The sequence below is a fragment of the Astyanax mexicanus genome, chromosome 1 (assembly GCF_023375975.1).
Source record: "Astyanax mexicanus isolate ESR-SI-001 chromosome 1, AstMex3_surface, whole genome shotgun sequence".
Lineage (NCBI taxonomy): Eukaryota > Metazoa > Chordata > Actinopteri > Characiformes > Acestrorhamphidae > Astyanax > Astyanax mexicanus.
In genome coordinates this window covers 20,312,331-20,331,496 of record NC_064408.1, presented here as the reverse complement: position 1 = coordinate 20,331,496, position 19,166 = coordinate 20,312,331, and the positions used below count along the sequence as shown (strand labels likewise).

The window sequence follows — 19,166 nt, the reverse complement described above, 5'->3', positions numbered from 1 at the left end:
TTGAACAGTTTAGAGCAGCATGCAAAAGTTTGGGGACCCCTAATAGAGCGGCACTGTCATCAATCACTGTCGGTTGATATATTTTTTTTTTTACAATCATTGCCAGTGCACGATGTCTAGATTTGGATGATATTTAAAACAGATACTTGCTGGTATATTTATTGTATGCGAGAAAAGGACAAAATAGTGAGGCTAGAATCGGCCAATTGTAATAGAGCGGCCAGCACCTCTTGGCCTTTTTCCGGTTTTAAATATCATCCAAATCTTGACATCGGAACACTGTTAAAAAAGAAATTGTAAACCGATAGCGATAAGAGTTCCAAATTCAACATGTATCTCTATCCAAGTTCTTGGTAAAATTGTCTGAGATTCTCTCAACTTATTTTTCAATGTACAAATGTGCAAAAAAAATGTATATATATATTTTTGCTTAAAATGTAAAAAAAGAATGATGTATCTTTAATATCCAGCAATTCATAGCAGTTCATTTACAGTATTTACAGTATTGTGCAAATGTTTTAGGCATCTGTGGGAATTGTAAGTAAAGAAAAAGCTTCTTATCTGGGCAGTAAGTGTTTATTAGCTCAGTAAAACACTAAAGCATTACAATAAATACAAACAGCAATTTTACAGCCCTGATTTCCTTAAAACATCTCCTAATCTCTCCTCATCTGAGTTTAAGAGTGTTATTTCTAGTTTTAATCATATGATGACTTAAATCAGCTGAGCTGCTGATGGAACTAAACACATGCACAAGCTGGCAGAGGGCATCCAGGAAAAAAAAAATGGAACTACACTTTGTAGACAACCTACTTACCTTAAAATGAGAAATTCTTGTTATTTTATACTGTATATATGTTTATTTGCATCTGTTTAAATCATATCGTATTGCTGAGATAAATGAATTGGTGTAATTTGCTTAGGTGCCTAAAACTTTTGCACAGTACTGTATAATGCACATCACACTCTGAAACTAAAACTTGTCAAACAAAGACAAACTGTTCCCAAAGGTTTATCAGCAGAAATCTGATAAGGCTGCAAACCTCTATGAGTCTTTTTTCTTCTACAGAGATGCTATAAAATCTACATATTTAAGCAAAACAAATGGAGAATTAATGTGAGTTTACTGTACATGCCAACAGAAAAATCCCATCAGAGGAACAGCATGTTTAATATTGAAGCTACGCTGATTAAAAAGTCAACACTCCGAATTAATCATAAGCTATGATAGCAGCTTCGCTAGTAAAGACACAGAGGCTCCACGTCAATAACCCAGATTGTCATCTTGTGTTTTCTTCACAGTCACTTCTCATGGGCTTGTGTTTGCATCTCGCACTTTAAGCGCTACTTAACTCGCTCTATTATTGCAGTTGGCGACGGCAGATAAGCGAGACGGGCACAATGCGGAGCTCCTTCAGCAAAGATTCGACAGATAATTCCAGATTATCTGTAAAACGCTGTTTTGTGACCCTCGTTCTGTTTACACCAACCTTCGCCTGACAGATCACAAGTGGCATCAGCTCGCAGCTTTACGCCGCAGCAGAGATAGTCATTATTAGTCAGAAAATTACTGTTGCTGTGAATAAAAGGAGAAAAAAAAAAAGAGGGAAAGAGTGAAAAGAGTGGACCGGCGCACTGATAGAGTGACATGCAGGGTGGAAACGACAGCTGCTCTCAGCCGTGGATAAAAAGAAAAGGAAGAATGAAAGACAAAAGACAGATAAAGAGACAGGAGGAATGAGAGTGTGAAAGGGCATGGCAGAAAAGCTCAGCCGCGGAAGATAAGAAAGCTGCTAACAGACAAGCTGAAAGAGAGAGAGAAAGAGAGAGAGAGAGAGAGAGAGAGGGAGAGAGAGATACAGTGGGTGATGCAGAAGGAGGCGGAACCATGGCTAGAAAGGGAAAGTAAAAGAGAGAGAGAGAGAAAGAGAGAGAGAGAGAAAGCCTGTCACTGGCATGACGCCCACTGTTTGACGCCTTCTCAGTCCAGCTTGATTGAAAGGCGTCCGGCAGCCGGCCGAGTGAGGAGGCAGCCGGCCGCTGTCAAACACGAGCCCCCGCCCGGGCTATTGATGAGCAGTCAAAAGGGCAGCACCGGGTGGCTCCCCCCACCGCCGCTGCGCGCCAAGGACGTCTGGATAGAGATATCAGTCTGGTTCCTTGCTAAAGGAGTAAAGGCCAAGATGGGAGTACACTCCTCAAAACAACAGCAGCGCCACTGCTACCTTAGAACAGTCTGAACAGTACAGTCAGAAGATCAGAATTCATGCTACCTTCACGTCCCACCATCCTCGCTGCTGCGTCATTTCTTGTTAGGGGTGTTCGATATGGGCGATAAAAGCGATATAACGGTATGTTCATCGTATTAATGTTCTCTAAAGTTTTTAAAGCGTTTGGCTTGACTGCACTTAGCTTTTTTTTCCCAGCTTAAGAAGTACTTTAGAGGTCAGAGGTTTACTATGGACCTCTACCTCACTCTACATCCAGCCTTGTCATGGATGTCATGTGATTACGTGAAGTGTTCATGTGAAGTGTGAAGAGCTCCCTCTGTGGCTGCACACAGGTAATACAAGGTTTCAATGTGCTTATAGTGAAAAAACATTTCAATGAAACAACAATCAACAATGAAAAAAAAGGATTTATTTTGCCTATTTCTTCTGATCATGAGAAAACCCCCAAAATGCCTATAATATAGATACACTTAGTGAAAATAATACTAAACTCTGTTGTCCAATTTAATTATCAACCACTCAGAATCAAGTTTCATCAATTTTAAGAGAATCAATCGTGCCTCTTCACATAGATTTAAGACTTTATCTGGTATACATTGCCCTTTTCCAACTGAATTTTGGTTATTGGTTAGCAACACTAGCATTCTCCCTCACAGTAGGTATTGTTTCTCAGTCCGATGGTCATCCACAATCAAAATAAGCACAGAAAATACCCTTAACTTCGCTAAACTTCAGCATCATCCAATTTTCAAATAGGAGTTTACAGATTTCAATTTAAAGGTACACCAAAATAAAAAAACTGTTTTTATCTTTGCATAGACCAATAATAATCGTTTGAACCATTCATAACAGTTTCCATTTCATAAAACTAATTTTAATAACAGTTCATTTGCATTTTAGTTCAGTTCTAAAAATTTACATACACCCAGGCCACTACTGAAAGTTCTGTTAGTCCTATTCAATGCTGTGATGCTGTGTTGTTGATACTTCAAATCTGTTTTCAGAGTAAAAAAAAAAGAGTAAACTAAAGCTAAAATGCTAGGCTAAAAGCTAACCCTAGTCAAACCACTTTTACCAGCTATTCTTTTTTTTTTTTCAACAACCAACAATCTATATCACCTAAGACTAGACCTAACTACACATCATTAGGGCAATCCAATCCCAGGGAAGCAGTAATGTCACTCTAATCTGACCATTTTTTCTATTAATCTAACGTGTTACTATTTCCAATCCAGAAATCAGATTTAGTTTACTTATCCAAGTCCTGGTGCATTACTATTTTTGTAATTTTCCTTAGCAAAAAGATTTTGTAGAGTCCGACTGGACGTATTGAACGACGGACAAGAAGATGTTTACAGTCGTCACTTTATTGCTGGAACTTACAATGGTTGCTGTTGGCTGCAACCCTGCCAAAATAACAACATGCTAGCGAGCTAACAAGCTAACAGGCTAAAACTAGTGTTTTTTGGCAGCTGCTGAGTGTAGCTAATAAAGTAATAATCCTAATTAGTTACTTTTAAAATCAAGTAACCCATAAAGTTACTAAGTTACTTTTTAAATGGGTAATCAGTACTCAGATTACTTTTTCAAAGTAACTATGCCATCACTGCAGGGAAGTAAAATGTTCTCCATGCTAGGTTAAAAACTAATGCTAGACATCAATTTTTGTTCTTTATCTTCTCTCCAATATCCATTCTATTAAAAAAAAACAATCTGGACTACCTCAGACTAGATCTAACTACACATAAGAAGGGAATCTAAAAAAAGAAAAAGCTAACTAAAGACATCTGGCTACAATCTCTTCAGCTAAACAGACAACATGCTGAGTGCACATCTAAAGGAGAGCAACACTGTCTAATACAAAAAATAATTATATTGTTTTTGTTACAGGTCTTAAACAATGCTAGGCTAAATTACGTAGCTGCTGTGAGCTGTTGCAGTGATATAAACAAGCGATCTACAGAAAAACTACTTTTTGCCTCAACCAAAGTCACAGACTTACCAGAGTAAGTCACATATACATCACAGCACAATGTTTAATACTGAAGAATACATTCTATTGCAACATCAAGGTTAATTTAATAGATATTATTAATTTTAAGGAAAGATGGAACAGATTGAATTGCACATTTTGCACATGCTGGTCAGTAAATGGGCAAATGTCAGACATGAGCCAAATTAAAATCCCAAAGTGAACAAGCCATCAAAACAATCAGTTTTGTACTTCTAACTAGGGGTGTGATACATTTTTAAATATCGTGAATGATATTACACCCTGAAATATCGTGCCACATTACCCACCCCTAATTATTAAATCAGGGCACTACTTTTTTTTAAAGAAAAAAATCATACTTTTCTCATTTCCCAGTATACTGTATATCTACTAGAGATAGATTATATCTGTCCAGTGTCATTTAATTTTGTAACTTTAATCCTGGATATATGAAGATATTTGGAGTGCATTATTATTAGTATAATGACATTCTGGATAATTGACTTCTGTTACAAATCTGATAAAATTCTTGTATTTTTTAATATCTCAGTTTTGACTGTTGCATATCATATTGTATGCAATAATAACATTTATTTTAATTTTGTTGCAGTAGTGTATTCCTGAAATATATTTTTTTAATTCAGTGTTTTGTCATATCACCAAGAGTATCGTTATTGCAAAAAATACCATGAAATATTGTGATATTATTTTAGGGCCATTTCGCCCACCCCTACTTCGTTTTTTTTTATATTAGTGTTGGGGGTTTCTTTAAGAATACTTATTGAGCTACAGTGACTATTACAAAAAAACAGCATTTGAGCAATCCGACTGCCAGTGCATTTATTCAGAGCTGACAGGACCTGACTGTGGATGTCAGGGTTCGTTCAGGCCTGGACATCTTTTCTCAGATATCTGTCGAGCTCATGTCGGCTTCTGATTTCGAGTTGACATACGAGCATGTGCGCAACAAAACATCTCAGTGACTTCCGAACCTCCGGTACTGGAAGGAGTAGCTGCAGAGGTCTTCACACAGCAATGGTAGTACAGAAACGCACCGGCGCACATGAATAAAAAGGTCACGCATCAGAGCTGAGGCTCGTCAGAGTGACTCTAGCGCCTTGGCACTCTCTAACTGAGAGTTTCACTGCTCCATTGACTGAACAGCCAAGCGTACCAGGTAAGCAAACACAAAAGTCCCCATTCATAAAATCCACTAACTGCTCTGGCAGAGGGCTGGGGTTGGAGGGAGTGTGGCTTTGATTCCCAGAGAAAGAGAAGGACCCTCTCATACACTTTTTAATGGGTCCTAGAGTGGAAAAACTCTATTTACCTTGGCGTAGTTGAACAATGAGAGTTACATGGCACATGGAAATGACATACCGTGAACCTCACTGCTGTTTTTTTTTTTTTTAGCATAATACAAAAACTGTTACATAACAGTCTTGGTGTGTCACATTATCAAACCCGAACTACTCAATAGAAAACAATCGAATGCGTGATTTTTGATTGCGCCATGGGACCATTTTGAGCACTTCTAACCTAACACAACAGCCTAATACTGGATGCTCTTAATACACAGTTTCATGTTTCTTTGGCTCTGTTCACACCTGCCATTAATATGTTTATATAATTATCCCAAAATGATTCCAAAACGGTTCACATCTGGCAAAATAAATGCATCTCCAGAGAGATATGACTTTGTGATCATATTTCTTACATCATTTTCATTGGAAGTAGGTCTAGCTATGGTAACATTCTTCCAGTATTCTCTGACGTCCACAGCCTAAATTGGATGAAGCACTCCTTTGTTATTACGTAAAACAACACGCTTATGTTTAAAGCAGCAGTTAGCAGGTATTTGGATTAGAACTGGCATTTCTTGCATCTAGGCTATGCTTATAAATTATAATTATGATGTGTGCTTTGAGCCACTAATAAAAGACACGTGTTTCTGGACAAGCTGAGAGGTACAGAACTAGCAATGAAAGTGAAAGAAGGATGTGGACTGAGGCAGTAGAGAAGTATAATTGGACTGTATACGAATCTGACTCTGATAACTGATGGTTTACAACATTACACAGCTCGCATGAATGTTATAATGCTTGCTTTACCAAAGATACATAGTGCAGTAAGTGGCGTAAATGTTAGCTACACAGTGTAGCTACCATGTTATGGAGCAATACTAAAATGAGACAACATTTTTTAACCTTTATTAGCTGTCTGTAGAATAGCATTCCTATTAGCAGTACATGGCTACAGCCAAAACAGTTCAGACACATCAGGAGGTGTGCACAATGGCCTACTTCACTGTCACCTATCAAACTCTTACAAACGCCACCACAAAAACAGCTCTGGGATGCAGCACCAAACCAGTTCACACATGCCACTTTCCAAAGTTCAGTGTATAAGGAGCTACAGGAGTTGGACAATGAAACTGAAACACCTGTCATTTTAGTGTGGGAGGCTTCATGGCTAAATTGGAGCAGCCTGGTGGCCAATCTTCATTAATTGCAGAGTGCACCAGTAACAGCAGAGTGTGAAGGTTCAATTAGCAGGTTTAGAGCACTGTTTTGCTCAAAATTGCTCAATATTGCAATGCACACAACATTATGGGTGACAAAATGAGGACATAATGAGGTTCAAAAGAGGACAAATTGTTGGTGCAATTGTCTTGCTGCCGTATCTGTGACCAAGACAGCAAGTCTTTGTGATGTATCAAGAGCCACGCTATCCAGGGTAATGTCAGCATACCACCAAGAAGGATGAACCACATCCAACAGGATTAACTGTGGACGCAAGAGGAAGGGGTCTGAAAGGGATGTTCGGGTGCTAACCCGGATTGTATCCAAAAAACATTCATTTCAATTCAATTCAATGTGCACTTTAACTCTCCTGTTTCCACCAGAACTCTCCGTCGAGACAATAAATTACTGAGGTCTAAAACCAGGTGTTTCAGTTTCATTGTCCAACCCCTGTATATGCCATGGTCAGACCTTCTGAAGAGCCACTGAAAGCCAGTTGTTGATTTTAATCAGCTGCCATGTTTGATATCATAAAAATGAAACTGATACAAATTATTTCTGAACAAAACTGAACACCCAAGTATGCTGACTTCTGCTCATCATATAGCAAAAAAACTATGACTAAGGAAGCACCCAGAGGCGAACCCTCAGGGCCTTCTAGGCCTTCAGAGATGGTCTAATGTTTGCTGGCAACTAGAACTGTCATTTTCACTTTTTTTACATATTTAACAGAACCAAGCTTGTATTTAAACTCTGCAAGTAGAGTATTGTAGTAATAGTCCCATTTTATTGTGGGGTTTTGATGGGAAATACAACAACAGACAGAAAATTATCCAATCAGCATATTTTCACTGTGATATCTAGTCTGATAGAGCTAAGTGAGATTTCCCATTGGTTAGGACTTCAGGAGTCGAATTCAAGGCCAGATGCACAAATTAACTTCAAATTTGAACATTAGAGTGAACCAATCAAACAATCATACTGTGAGAAACAAATTGCAGTCATCATCACTTAAGAGGTGCATTCCAATTACACGAGTAGTTCCCTGCAAAGTAAACTTCACTTCAGCATATTCAGTCATTTTACGGGTGGTTCCAAACCACAGGGAGTGTAAAGTTCAGTAGGAAGGAACTTCACACTGTGTAGGAGTAGTGAACAATGGTGTATCACTTTGCAGTAAGTTGCAGAAAAGTTTACTCATTAGTCATTGTAAGTCCACTGAAGAGCTTGTGCTCATTTGTGTCTGATGATGACGTTGCAGCCCTATCCGAATGTAGGTATTTAATCAACTGCAGTTACCGTCGCCCATTTTCTGGGCTCAGTGTGTCGGGAATATAAGGGTACTCTTGAGGAAATGGAATGCAGCTTAGTCCTTCTTAGAACCAGGAAGTCCAAGGTTTTAGTCAGAAGATAGAAAGCAGCAGTGAAAGCTCTAAAGCTCTCCTAAAGCTGCAAAATCCGAGGTAAATATATATATAATAATAAGTAAAGTTTGTTAAAAGCTTTAAATAAAACAGGAAATATATTTTGTGTATTTGGACATTACTTTAAGCTTAGTGCTAACATACCACTGGAATCATATAGGAGGGCTAGCAGGATTTACAATTATTGAAGTGATTATATGTTCCTCTGTTTTTTTTTTAATATTATTATTTGACACTTTACACTTGACCTAACACTAGGGGTGGGCGATATGGCCCTAAAATAATATCACAATATTTTATGATATTTTCACGATAACGATATTCTTGGCAATATGACAAAACACTATTTCAAGAATACACTACTGCAACAAAATAAAAAAATGTATTATTGCATACAATATGATATAGCACAACCTAACTATATTTATATATCCAGGATTAATGTAAAAAAAATGATACTGGACAGATATAATCTGTCTCTTCTAGATATATAATAGGAAATAAGAAGAGTGTTATTTACTTTTGCTAAAAACAGAAAAAATAAACTATAAACTGATGTGATAATTAGGGGTGGGGATATGGCACGATATTTTAAGGTATAATATCATTCACGATATTCAAAAACGTTGGCGATATTATTGTGTATGATACAATATAGCACACCCCTACCTAACACTGAAACTTTCTCCATATTCTCAATAGTCTAATTAACATTTTATCATGTGAACAATGAAATTTAACCAATTTAATAGAAAATTCTTAGGATAAGAACTAATTTTACATAGCCATGTCATCAGACACGTACTGTAAATATTACTATTTAAATATTTTACATTATTTTAGAGTCACTTACAATGTTAAGTGAAACATTAGAAGTCTATAATAGAAATGTCTAGACATAACAACTACAAATACATCTATGTTTAGTCCAGACCTTTGAACAGAACTAAAAAAAAGCAGGTTTGAACAGTACAACCAACCACAAACATTTGGACCAAAGTTTGGTCTGACCACAAGTGAAGGTAGACTCAAGTCTGGATTAACTAAACTATAGTTTGTTCTCCACTTTTGAGAATAGATAGACCAAATACAGGCATAATACATACATTATCTCTAAATAAACAATACAAGAAGAAATGAAACCAGTGCTGCAGTTAAATCTAAGTGTCCTTTCCTTGCATCACACAGAGATGAATGGGATGCATCAGATTATGTTTGTGACTGCTGTATCTACTGTAACTGTAGATCCAACCTGTATTTATAAACAGAAATGAAAGGAATCAGAACAATTATTTATCATTTAATTTTACTGTGTGATATGCATGGCTTTGACAGGAATTAGATTCTAGAAAGCAGACAAAATTCAGCGCAACAGCTGGAAAGAGAACTCGCAAAACTGGCAACATGCTGCTAAGTGACACAAGCCCTTCTACAAACCAATTGATGTAAAAAATAGTGAGACTCAGCCAACATAGCTGATGACGATAGAAGATAGAAAAGTTCTTTAGTGCACTTACTAAACTGCAGTGTGAAAGCAAAACTAACCGGATCAAATATTTACACAAGGTAACAAGCCATGAACCTTGGTTCGGCCCTTTATCATGTGTGAGTGTAATGGCAATATCAGATCATTAATAACAATTAAATTTCCTCATTTATCAACAAAAATGTACAGCAGGGGTGTCCAAACTATGGCAGGGGTGTCCAAACTACTGTTTCCTGTTTTTGAGCGGGCCGCAAGGTATTTTAGAAATAGAATAAATGTTGGCCCGCTGTTAAGCGGGTTTTCATAATCTGAGATTCAAAGTTTGAACACTAGGTGTCAGAAACGGGCTAAAGAGTCTAAGCTGCGAGAGTGAAGTTTTAGCGCAGGAAAAAAACGGGCCAAAGAGTCTAAAAGCGGAGAGAGTGTGCAGTTCTAGCGCAGAAAAACGTGCCAAAGAGTCTAAAAGCGTAGAGAGTGTGCAGTTCTAGCGCAGAAAAACGTGCCAAAGAGTCTAAAAGCGTAGAGAGTGCGCATTTCTAGCGAAAAAAACGGGCCAAAGAGTCTAAAAGCGGAGAGGGTGCGCGTTTCTAGCACAGAAAAACGGGCCAAAGAGTCTAAAAGCGGAGAGAGTGCGCATTTCTAGCGCAGAAAACAGGCTAAAGAGTCTAAAAGCGGAGAGAGTGCACAGTTTTAGCGCAGAAAAAGGGCAAATGAGTCTAAAAGTTGCCGTAATTAAGGAGTTTAATATTAAGAGACATCATGAAATGAACATCAATTTGAAAAATCTTACTTTACACAACACTGTCAAATATAGATAAAGAAAGTAAGTCACGTAAAATGGTGTGTAAATAAAATAATCAGGAAAATTTATTATTTAAAGTGGTATATTTCATTAATATTTTATTTTAATAAATATATTCATTTGTTTTATTACTTTATTTAGTCGTTGGCCCGTGACTTCAAATATATTTCTCCTTCTGGCCCCCAACAAAAAAAGTTTGGACACCCCTGGCCTAGGGGATACTGAGACACATCTAAAGCAACTAAGACAGTCAATAAACGGAGTTCATTTCTCAGAATGAAAACAGCACAGCAGCAAAAGAGAGAATGGGAGACGGAAAAAAGCATAGCAACCCGGGCTGGCGAGAAAGAAAGCAGACAAAAAAAGAGCTGTCAGGTGCAAAAGCTCAGCCCACTGCTTCATGGCTTGAACTGAGCTTCAATATCCTTTGTAATCAATATGAGAGAGGATGAAAGACACAAGTTATTCAAAGCGAAAGGAGAAGAAGCCGGCAGAGGAAATTCGCGGGAAGGCAGGGTAATGCACACACTTTACAGGGCGGCGAGTATTCCTCTGCAGGGTACGACCCCCCGCCAGAGGAGCCCGACTTGGCAGCACATCCTGGCACCCTGCCACGCTGGCCAGCGTTTAAACACCAGCGTTAAACTAGCAGAGCGCTGGCACTTGGATCGGTACCTGGCCACACGTGCCGTTAAAATAACGGATTTTTGGTGGGAGTGGTGGCGGGGGTGTTTGTGTGCTGCGGGGCAGAGGTGGGCACTGTTCTGAAAGTGAGAGGGCTTCCATATCAGGGTCTTGAACTCTGCCAACATGTAAGCAAAGGCTCCAGGCCTGGGACATAACGTCTTCCAGCTGCTCGCTTTCAGTGTGGAAATGTTTGTGTGTGTGTGTGTGTGTGTGTGCTTGTGTGTAAAAGAAAGAAAAAAAGTACTTGCTCTTCAGGTTAAGCAGATGCATTCACACTACCAGTCAAAGTAATTTTTTTTCTACATAGTAAATTAAAACTGAAGTCATCCAGCAGTTAGGCAGATCTTATCTTAACATTTTAAATTATTTTCTTCTTTACTTAGTTGAATAGTCCCTGCTGTAATACGGATTAGAACATTACTGAAATAGAGCTATTCACTGTATACCTGTAACTCTACTTCTTCACTACTTTACAACTGATGCTCTCAAACACATTAAGAGACAAAAAATTCAAGTAATAATTAACTCTTGACGAGTTCAGAACAGTTGTTAACTGAAAGCCTGAATTCCAGGTGATTCTACCTCATAAAATTGACTGAGAAAATCCAGCCGAGATGTTCACAGCTGTCATCTAAGCAAGAGATGCCTACACTGAAGAATTTAAATAATTTTGTTTACTGAATAATTCCATACGTCTTTACAGTTTAGTAGATGACTTTAGTTTTAATTTACAATTCAGAAAAAAAATAAATAATGAAAAAACAGAGAAGAAATTTTAGAGTACTAAAATTAATTAATGAATTAATTTGTAAATTTTTACAGAAAAAAATTACATTATACCACATTATAACCACATTATAAGGCACACTGTCAATAAACATATTTTTTCTGGTCTATTTTCAAACATAAGGCACATCAGCATTTTATACATACATACTATAACAATAGTAAGGAACAGGGGTGTCGTCTAAGTAAAGGAAAAAGGGACCAAAACTAAGGAAAACTGTAAAGTTAAACGAGTGCTGGATGTTAATCTACTCAAATTTCTCACCTTAAAACTGTGTATTTGGGTAAGTAAATCTTTGTGTATTTACAGTAAGCTTAGATTTCCAATATTTTTTCCAATAACAGCTAGCCGCGGTTAGCAGCGCTTAGTGCTAACAGCAGATAGCAGTGCTTAGCGCTAGTAAACACTGCTCCACAGCGCTACACTGAGGAACACTAAGTGTTCCAGTAAGCCAGGGCACTATCGGCTAGCGGTTCGTTCCACAAAGCTTGTTTTAACAGGGTAGACACGCGTAAGCACAGTCCAATATACTCGCCTCTGAACAGCAAAAGAGCTAGTGCTGCTGTTAGCGGCTAATGCTAGTACTGCTCCAGTCTCACAGAGCTTCACAGAAACTCAAACAAATTACAGAGCCTGGTGATGTGTTAGCGGTTGTATTAAGCAATATAAAAATACAGCATTATGGAGATGAGGTGAGATGGTGATCATCCAACAGCCTGACCTCACTTATGCTCTGAAATAAAAAAAAAAACATTCCAGTCCACAGTAAACTCAACATGCACATAGATCCTTATGTGATTCTTATTTTTTCCATTCTTATTCTTATGTTAAAAGAAAACTGTATGTTCACAAGTCACTCCAAGTTTTCTGCTTTACAATGGGAGATGCTAAAAAAGAGCATTAGTGCTCTTTTCACTGAAAACAATCAAATCTTCACAGCAATGCTCCAAAATATGAAAGCCTTCACAGATGCACAGATAGACAGTTAGAGATAAACTCTTTTAATAGCCTTGTTTTCGTTAGAAACAGTGTCTGTTTTTACCCTGGAGCTAACAGACTTCAGGTACTTTCCTTGATGGGCCCATTTAAAGAAATGAAACAGCTCCACTGCTTTAATCAGCTCTAACTCTGTGTTCAACAGATGCATGTAACTGACTGCAGCTCAGACAGCTGCGCTGCTGCAGTGAAATACACCGAGCTGTCAGATTTACGTGACAAGGGTTTGTTGACACATCTTTCCCTTTGATTGCCAGCATCCTTCATCTGTCAAGTAAAAAACCTGTATCTCCACATTTGCTTTTTTCCATACTTTGGCAAATTTTGAATCAAGCATTTGCTCTTTATATTGTGTTACATTTTATGCTCCAAAATGACTTTTTTGTTTTTGTTCTGTAAATTTGCAGTTATGGAGATACAAGGTCTTTATCCAGCAGTGACAACACGGTCAGTGTAACGTTTATTAATTTGATTTTCCGACCGTTTCAGGATAAATGCAAAAATAGAAAATTGGATGTAAAAACTCGTTATTTCATTTTTTTAATGTAGTGCAGAGTACAAGAAATACGTTTTCATCCAGTTTTCCAATATTTTTTTTTTTTATCTCTGCCCCTCATAAATGTAACTTTATAAATGTAAAAAAAATATGTTTTATTTTCTGATTTTTACATTTTTGCATTATGCAATTTGAATTATACCATCAGATTAGTGTTAGAATATACAACAATGGACAAATCCGAAAAGATTTGAGAAAACATTCAACTTCTAATTTTTCTTGAAATTCTGTTTGCGAAAGGCTAAAATGAAAACCTTGATAATTGAAAAATTGGATGAAAACACATTTCTTCTTCATTTCGAATTTAGCTTGATACAGTCAGAAAATTTAACTGCTAAACGTTACACTGACCATGGATGAAAACTTTTTTGTACACTTGTACACTGCACTATATTTAAAAAAAATGAGTTTTTGAAATAATTCGTTTTTACATCCAATTTTCTATTTTTAACCTTAAATGGACAGAAAGTTAAATTAATAAACGTTACACTGAGCCAACACCATTTACTCACTCTCTTTGTCATGTACATATTTTTATACATCTTAAACCTTGCGGTTGTTAATTGTTAAAGTGGTTGAAACACATTGAGTGTGTTTACATGCACTTCATAATCAGATTACAACAGAACATCAGAGCTTGTTAGTAATCCGTTCATTAACATGACATAACAAACTGGTTCATTAACATGAACTTGGGTAATCAGATATTAAGAAATCTACAAGTTTACATAAATCAGGCAAAAATCAGACTTTTGCAGAATGTGTCGTAAACATCATAATGCTTTTAGATAGAGGACAATGATTATGTAAATCCTCAAGTTTCAGCGCTGCTCCAAACCTGTTTTGACACCATCCGGTTAACCATACTCCGGTTAAGAGTACACATGGACTGAAAAACACCATTACTGAGCTAAAATACAGCTCGAGTTAACAGATTTCTTAATATGGTTATTTTTTTCTTAATATGATGATCTTAATCTGATCTAGGAAATCAGAGCATGATATTTACATCATTGCTTAAATAATAAAATAATTACAGAAATAAATTAACAAAGGATGCAGCAAATATTACAAATTTCATTCCAATAGCCAAATTCATTCAGCTGAAAATTACAAAAATACTTCCATTGTTCTGATAAACAAAAGAAAATAATAGTTCTATTTTTTAAAAGCTTTTTTTTCTTTAAAAACAAAGCAAACTACATTCAGGCTATTGAATGTATAAAATCGTTAATACAAAACAAAACTTACAAAATTAATAAAAATGTATTTTGTTTAGATTTGACCAAAAAATAATGTCAATGTATCTTTACTAATAACTTAAAATAATAACCTATTAACCTAAAACTAATAGCTTAAAAACTCAAAATCAAAAAATACATTTATTAGTTAATCATATTGTCATTGAGGTCAATCTGAAGTTAGCATTTACACAAATAATTCCACTTAATTAGACATTAATACCTCTTAAACTATTTGGTTTCTAATTTTTATACCCCACTGTTATAACTTGGGAACAACTCAGCCAGTTTGTATCTGTTTACATGCAGTAATTTAAGAAACCTAACATTTTAAAGTGAATTCAACATTTCATTCAACCTTTATGTGTGCAGACTGTTGTCAAAATATAAAACAACATATTTAATATTACCACTCAGCTTTTAAAATAAACAACCTGATATTTCTGCATCTACAGGGCCCAAATCGTATCATTGGGCAACTGAATTTCTGCAAAACAATATCAATAAATAAAGAGTTGAATACAGTAGATAACCATTAGGGAGTTTAGGCATCGGTGGCTGGAGGAAAGCTACAGAAAACAGAAATAAATCTGCATTAACTTTGTAACCGTGGAAACCAAAGTCACTAAGCAACTCCATCATGACGGAAGAACGAAGTCTTTCACATCTTATAAAACAGATCTATCATTTACACCAATCAGCCAAGACATGTTTATTATGTGGTTTGATATTAATATCTTACAATGGGAAATGCTAGGCTAATATTGCTAACAAACAATGTATGCAAACCTTTACTTATGTTACTGTGGTGAATACTTGCCCAGAAATCCTAGGGACTTTTTAAGGGTGTGATTGTCCTGCTGGTTTAACAGCGAAACACCATAGAATCGCCAAAAAAGTCGGGTCCACAGTAAACACCACACACACAATAGAATCCCATTCTTAATCTTATATTAAAAGAAAATTGTATGTTTACAAATCGTTCCAAGTTTCCTGCTTTACAATGGGAGTTGCTAGGCTAATATTGCTAACAAAGACTGGATGTAGACTTGTTACCAATCTCAATCTGTAGCAATTTTGGTAAATTTTGGTAAATGCATTTATTTGCAGAAAATAAGAAATGGCTGAAAAAAACAAGTTCACATTCATAACGTTTTAAGAGTTCAGAAATCAATGTTTGGTGGAATAACCCTGGATTTTAATCACAGTTTTCATGCATCTTGGCATGTTCTCCTCCACCAGTCTTGCACACTGCTTTTGGATAACTTTATGGCACTCCTGGTGCAAAAATTCAAACATCTTGGTTTGATGGCTTGTGATCACCCATCTTTTTCTTGATTATATTCCATAGGTTTTAAAGCATAAAAAATAGCCTCACAATTCAGAGAAGGTGTGCTGCTGATTAGTACTAAAGTAAAATCAATGTTTTTAGCAGCAGTTTATATATTGAAATATTCTGGACTAATTTTATTAGTTTAGCTCTGAAAATTTTAAGAGACCACAATCACAAAGATCAGCCTGGATTGGACCGACATCAGCTGATCCCCAGCATTAAGACATTAAGAGGATCACATCGGGGACAAAAAAAACTGATTGGAACATCCCTATTTGTTCTATATATTGTAGAAACTTTTAAACAGCTATGAACAGCTTTTCAAATTCTGTTGTTGGCAGTTTCGTAATGAGTACCAAACACATCAAATACACTTCTGCACAATACGAAAATTCTTAACACTTGTTTTTCACTGGAGGAGCAAACGTGTGACACACTGAGGAACAACCTGAGTCATCACCTTGGACTTTGTGGTTAGAGGTGCGAGGCTGCTTCTGTTACAACGGGCTGCAAATTACACTTTAAAAATCAACACCAAAAAACATTTAAGATCTCTAGATAAAAGTTGTGTCCTGAACACCAGAGTAAGCCAATAATAGGAATTCCTATTTTTACACCTTAAATCCTAATGCATAAACTTAAAGAGTTATGTGGAAAAATATTCAGTTTAGCATAATTTGTGGTATCCCCCACAGTTCTATTTTAGGGCCTATGACACTGATGTGAATTGTGATAATAGTGTAGTTGGATGAGTGAAGACCTGCATGAAGAGTGGAGCTACTAGGTCCCATTTTAAGTTTGTTAAAGGCTGTTTCATGATTTTTAGAATGTATGAAAACTAGTATATATTATTACCAAATAAGATTTACTGGTCTGTGGGAAATAAAAAACCCAGTTTGAGTGTTTAAACCATAGGTTATATGGTTTATGAGTTTCTCCTAGGTTGTAGGAATGACACTATTGCATACAGCAATGAAATGCCAGAAGAAGTAAGACCTGGCAATAGAGACTGGAGACCTTTGTCAAATACGATTGGCTCCAGGAGTTTGCAGGACCCAGACACTTACATTGTGGTTTCACTGCATCATAATTCACACTCATTAAGTTCAGAAAATCTCAAATTGTTTGTTACTTGTCACCCTGCCACAGCAAGTTGCCTGCTCCCACAGGAAATGACTGTTCACCTGTCAATCTGTCGCCTGCTAATGTGAGTGCAGGGCAAGCATACATTTACAATGGAAAGGCCACAAGTTTTATAAAATGTACCATATTTACTATGATTTTACAACTTGATGCTGTTTCTACAGGTTACAAGTTTAGGCACTGCTTTGTCTTGAATTATTGAGTTGTTTAGAAAGAAAATATGCAAAAATAAGCTACATAAATCATGTATTATCATTGTTTATTTGCTTCATTAAACATTCTTTCATTTATCTTTCTATTTGCTTCTTCCATGTCAGGGTCATGGTGAGTCCAGCATTAACCATGAATCACTGAACCCAAAGCAGGAATACCCCCTGGATATGCCTCCAGTCGACTGGTGGGTACCACACTCGCAATCACCAAGGGGCAATTTAGCATAGCCAATTCAACTATCATGTTTTTTTTCTTCCATTTTCTCCCTAATTTACATGGCCAATTACCCAACCCACTCATTAGGACTTCCCTTATCACTAGTTATGCCCCAACACCAGGAGGGTGAAGACTAGCACATGCCTCCTCTGATACTTGTGTAGTCATCCACCACCTCTTTTTGAACTGCTGCTGATGCAGCTTTGCCGAGTAGCATCACAGCGCAGCAACTTGATTCCAATACATCAGCTCACAGATGCCTCATGTTTTGGAATGATGTGGGGGAGAGAGCGCCATCTACCCACCCAGAGAGAGCAAGGCCAATTGTGCTCTCTCAGGGCTCTGGCAGCAGATGGCAAGCTACATGAACAGGATTCGAACCAGCAATCTCCTGATCATAGTGGGAGCGCTTAGCCTGCTAGACCATTAGGGCCCCAAATATCATGTTTTTTGAGAGGTAAGAGGAAACTAAAGTCTTTAGAGACAATTGTGTGCTGCTCAACATTTCAGCATTGAGATGAATGTACTATGCTGGACAATCTATGCTCCTATATGTAAGTCAACCAGCATGTCTTGTGCTCAGCCATGAACTAATGCCTTGTCTAGAAGTATTCCAGCCTTGTGCCAGCCCAGTGATTTAAGACAGGCTCCAGACACAAAATTCTGACCAAAAAGAAGCAGATAAAAAGAGGAATGACTTCTGAGTTATATACAGCTCTAGAAAAACCAAGAGACCACTTAAAATGATGAGTTTTTTTATTTTACCAAATTGAAAACCTCTGGAATATAATCAAGATGAAGATGGATGATCAAAAGCCATCAAACCAAGCTGAACTGCTTACAATTGTTGCAGTAGGAGTGGCATAAATTTATCCAAAAGCAGTGTGCAAGACTGGTGGAGGAGAACATGCCAAGATGCATAAACATTGCAAAAATATTGCATTATTATTTTACACCCATTTTGTCCACTCCTATTATATATATTTTTGCAATATTTTAGTATTTTTCTACAAAGACAAATATTACAACTACTAAGAAATCAACATTCACTCTGAACAGCCAAACAGTGTCCAAACTTCTGCATTAAACCATACAATACTACATTTCCTCTCTTCCATTTTGCAATGGCAACATTAGGAATATGAACTAAAAAGAGGAAGGAACACAATGTCCAGAGTGCTTAGACTGCAAAGCCTCAGATAACCCATGTCTGTGATTGGACCAAGGACTTCAATTCTGACTCGACTTCATCATACTTTATTTGCATAAAGTTGAAAAAATCTCAGTTCCGTCCGGCCAACCTATCTTTATTGGTTGTCATGACCACAAGTCACCAGTACTGCTAGCAAATGGCTTATCGTCTGTCACTCTGTCGCCTTCTGAAGTGGAGGCATCCTAACAGTAAGGTGTCATCTACCTTCCTGTTCCTTCACACACACTAACCACCCTTTCCATGATCATCTTTTTTACATTGTTTTTCTCTGTGAGGGGTTCCCAGCAAATCACTGCAAATTTGGTGATAAGCTGATCAGGTTA

General features: G+C 37.0%; 1 protein-coding gene across 4 annotated transcripts in view; it reads right to left on the bottom strand.

Moving 5' to 3' along the window:
• LOC103034396 (mediator complex subunit 13L) overlaps positions 1–19,166 on the bottom strand; it is a 167,672-nt gene that overhangs the window by 133,435 nt on the left and 15,071 nt on the right. The window lies entirely within an intron of this gene.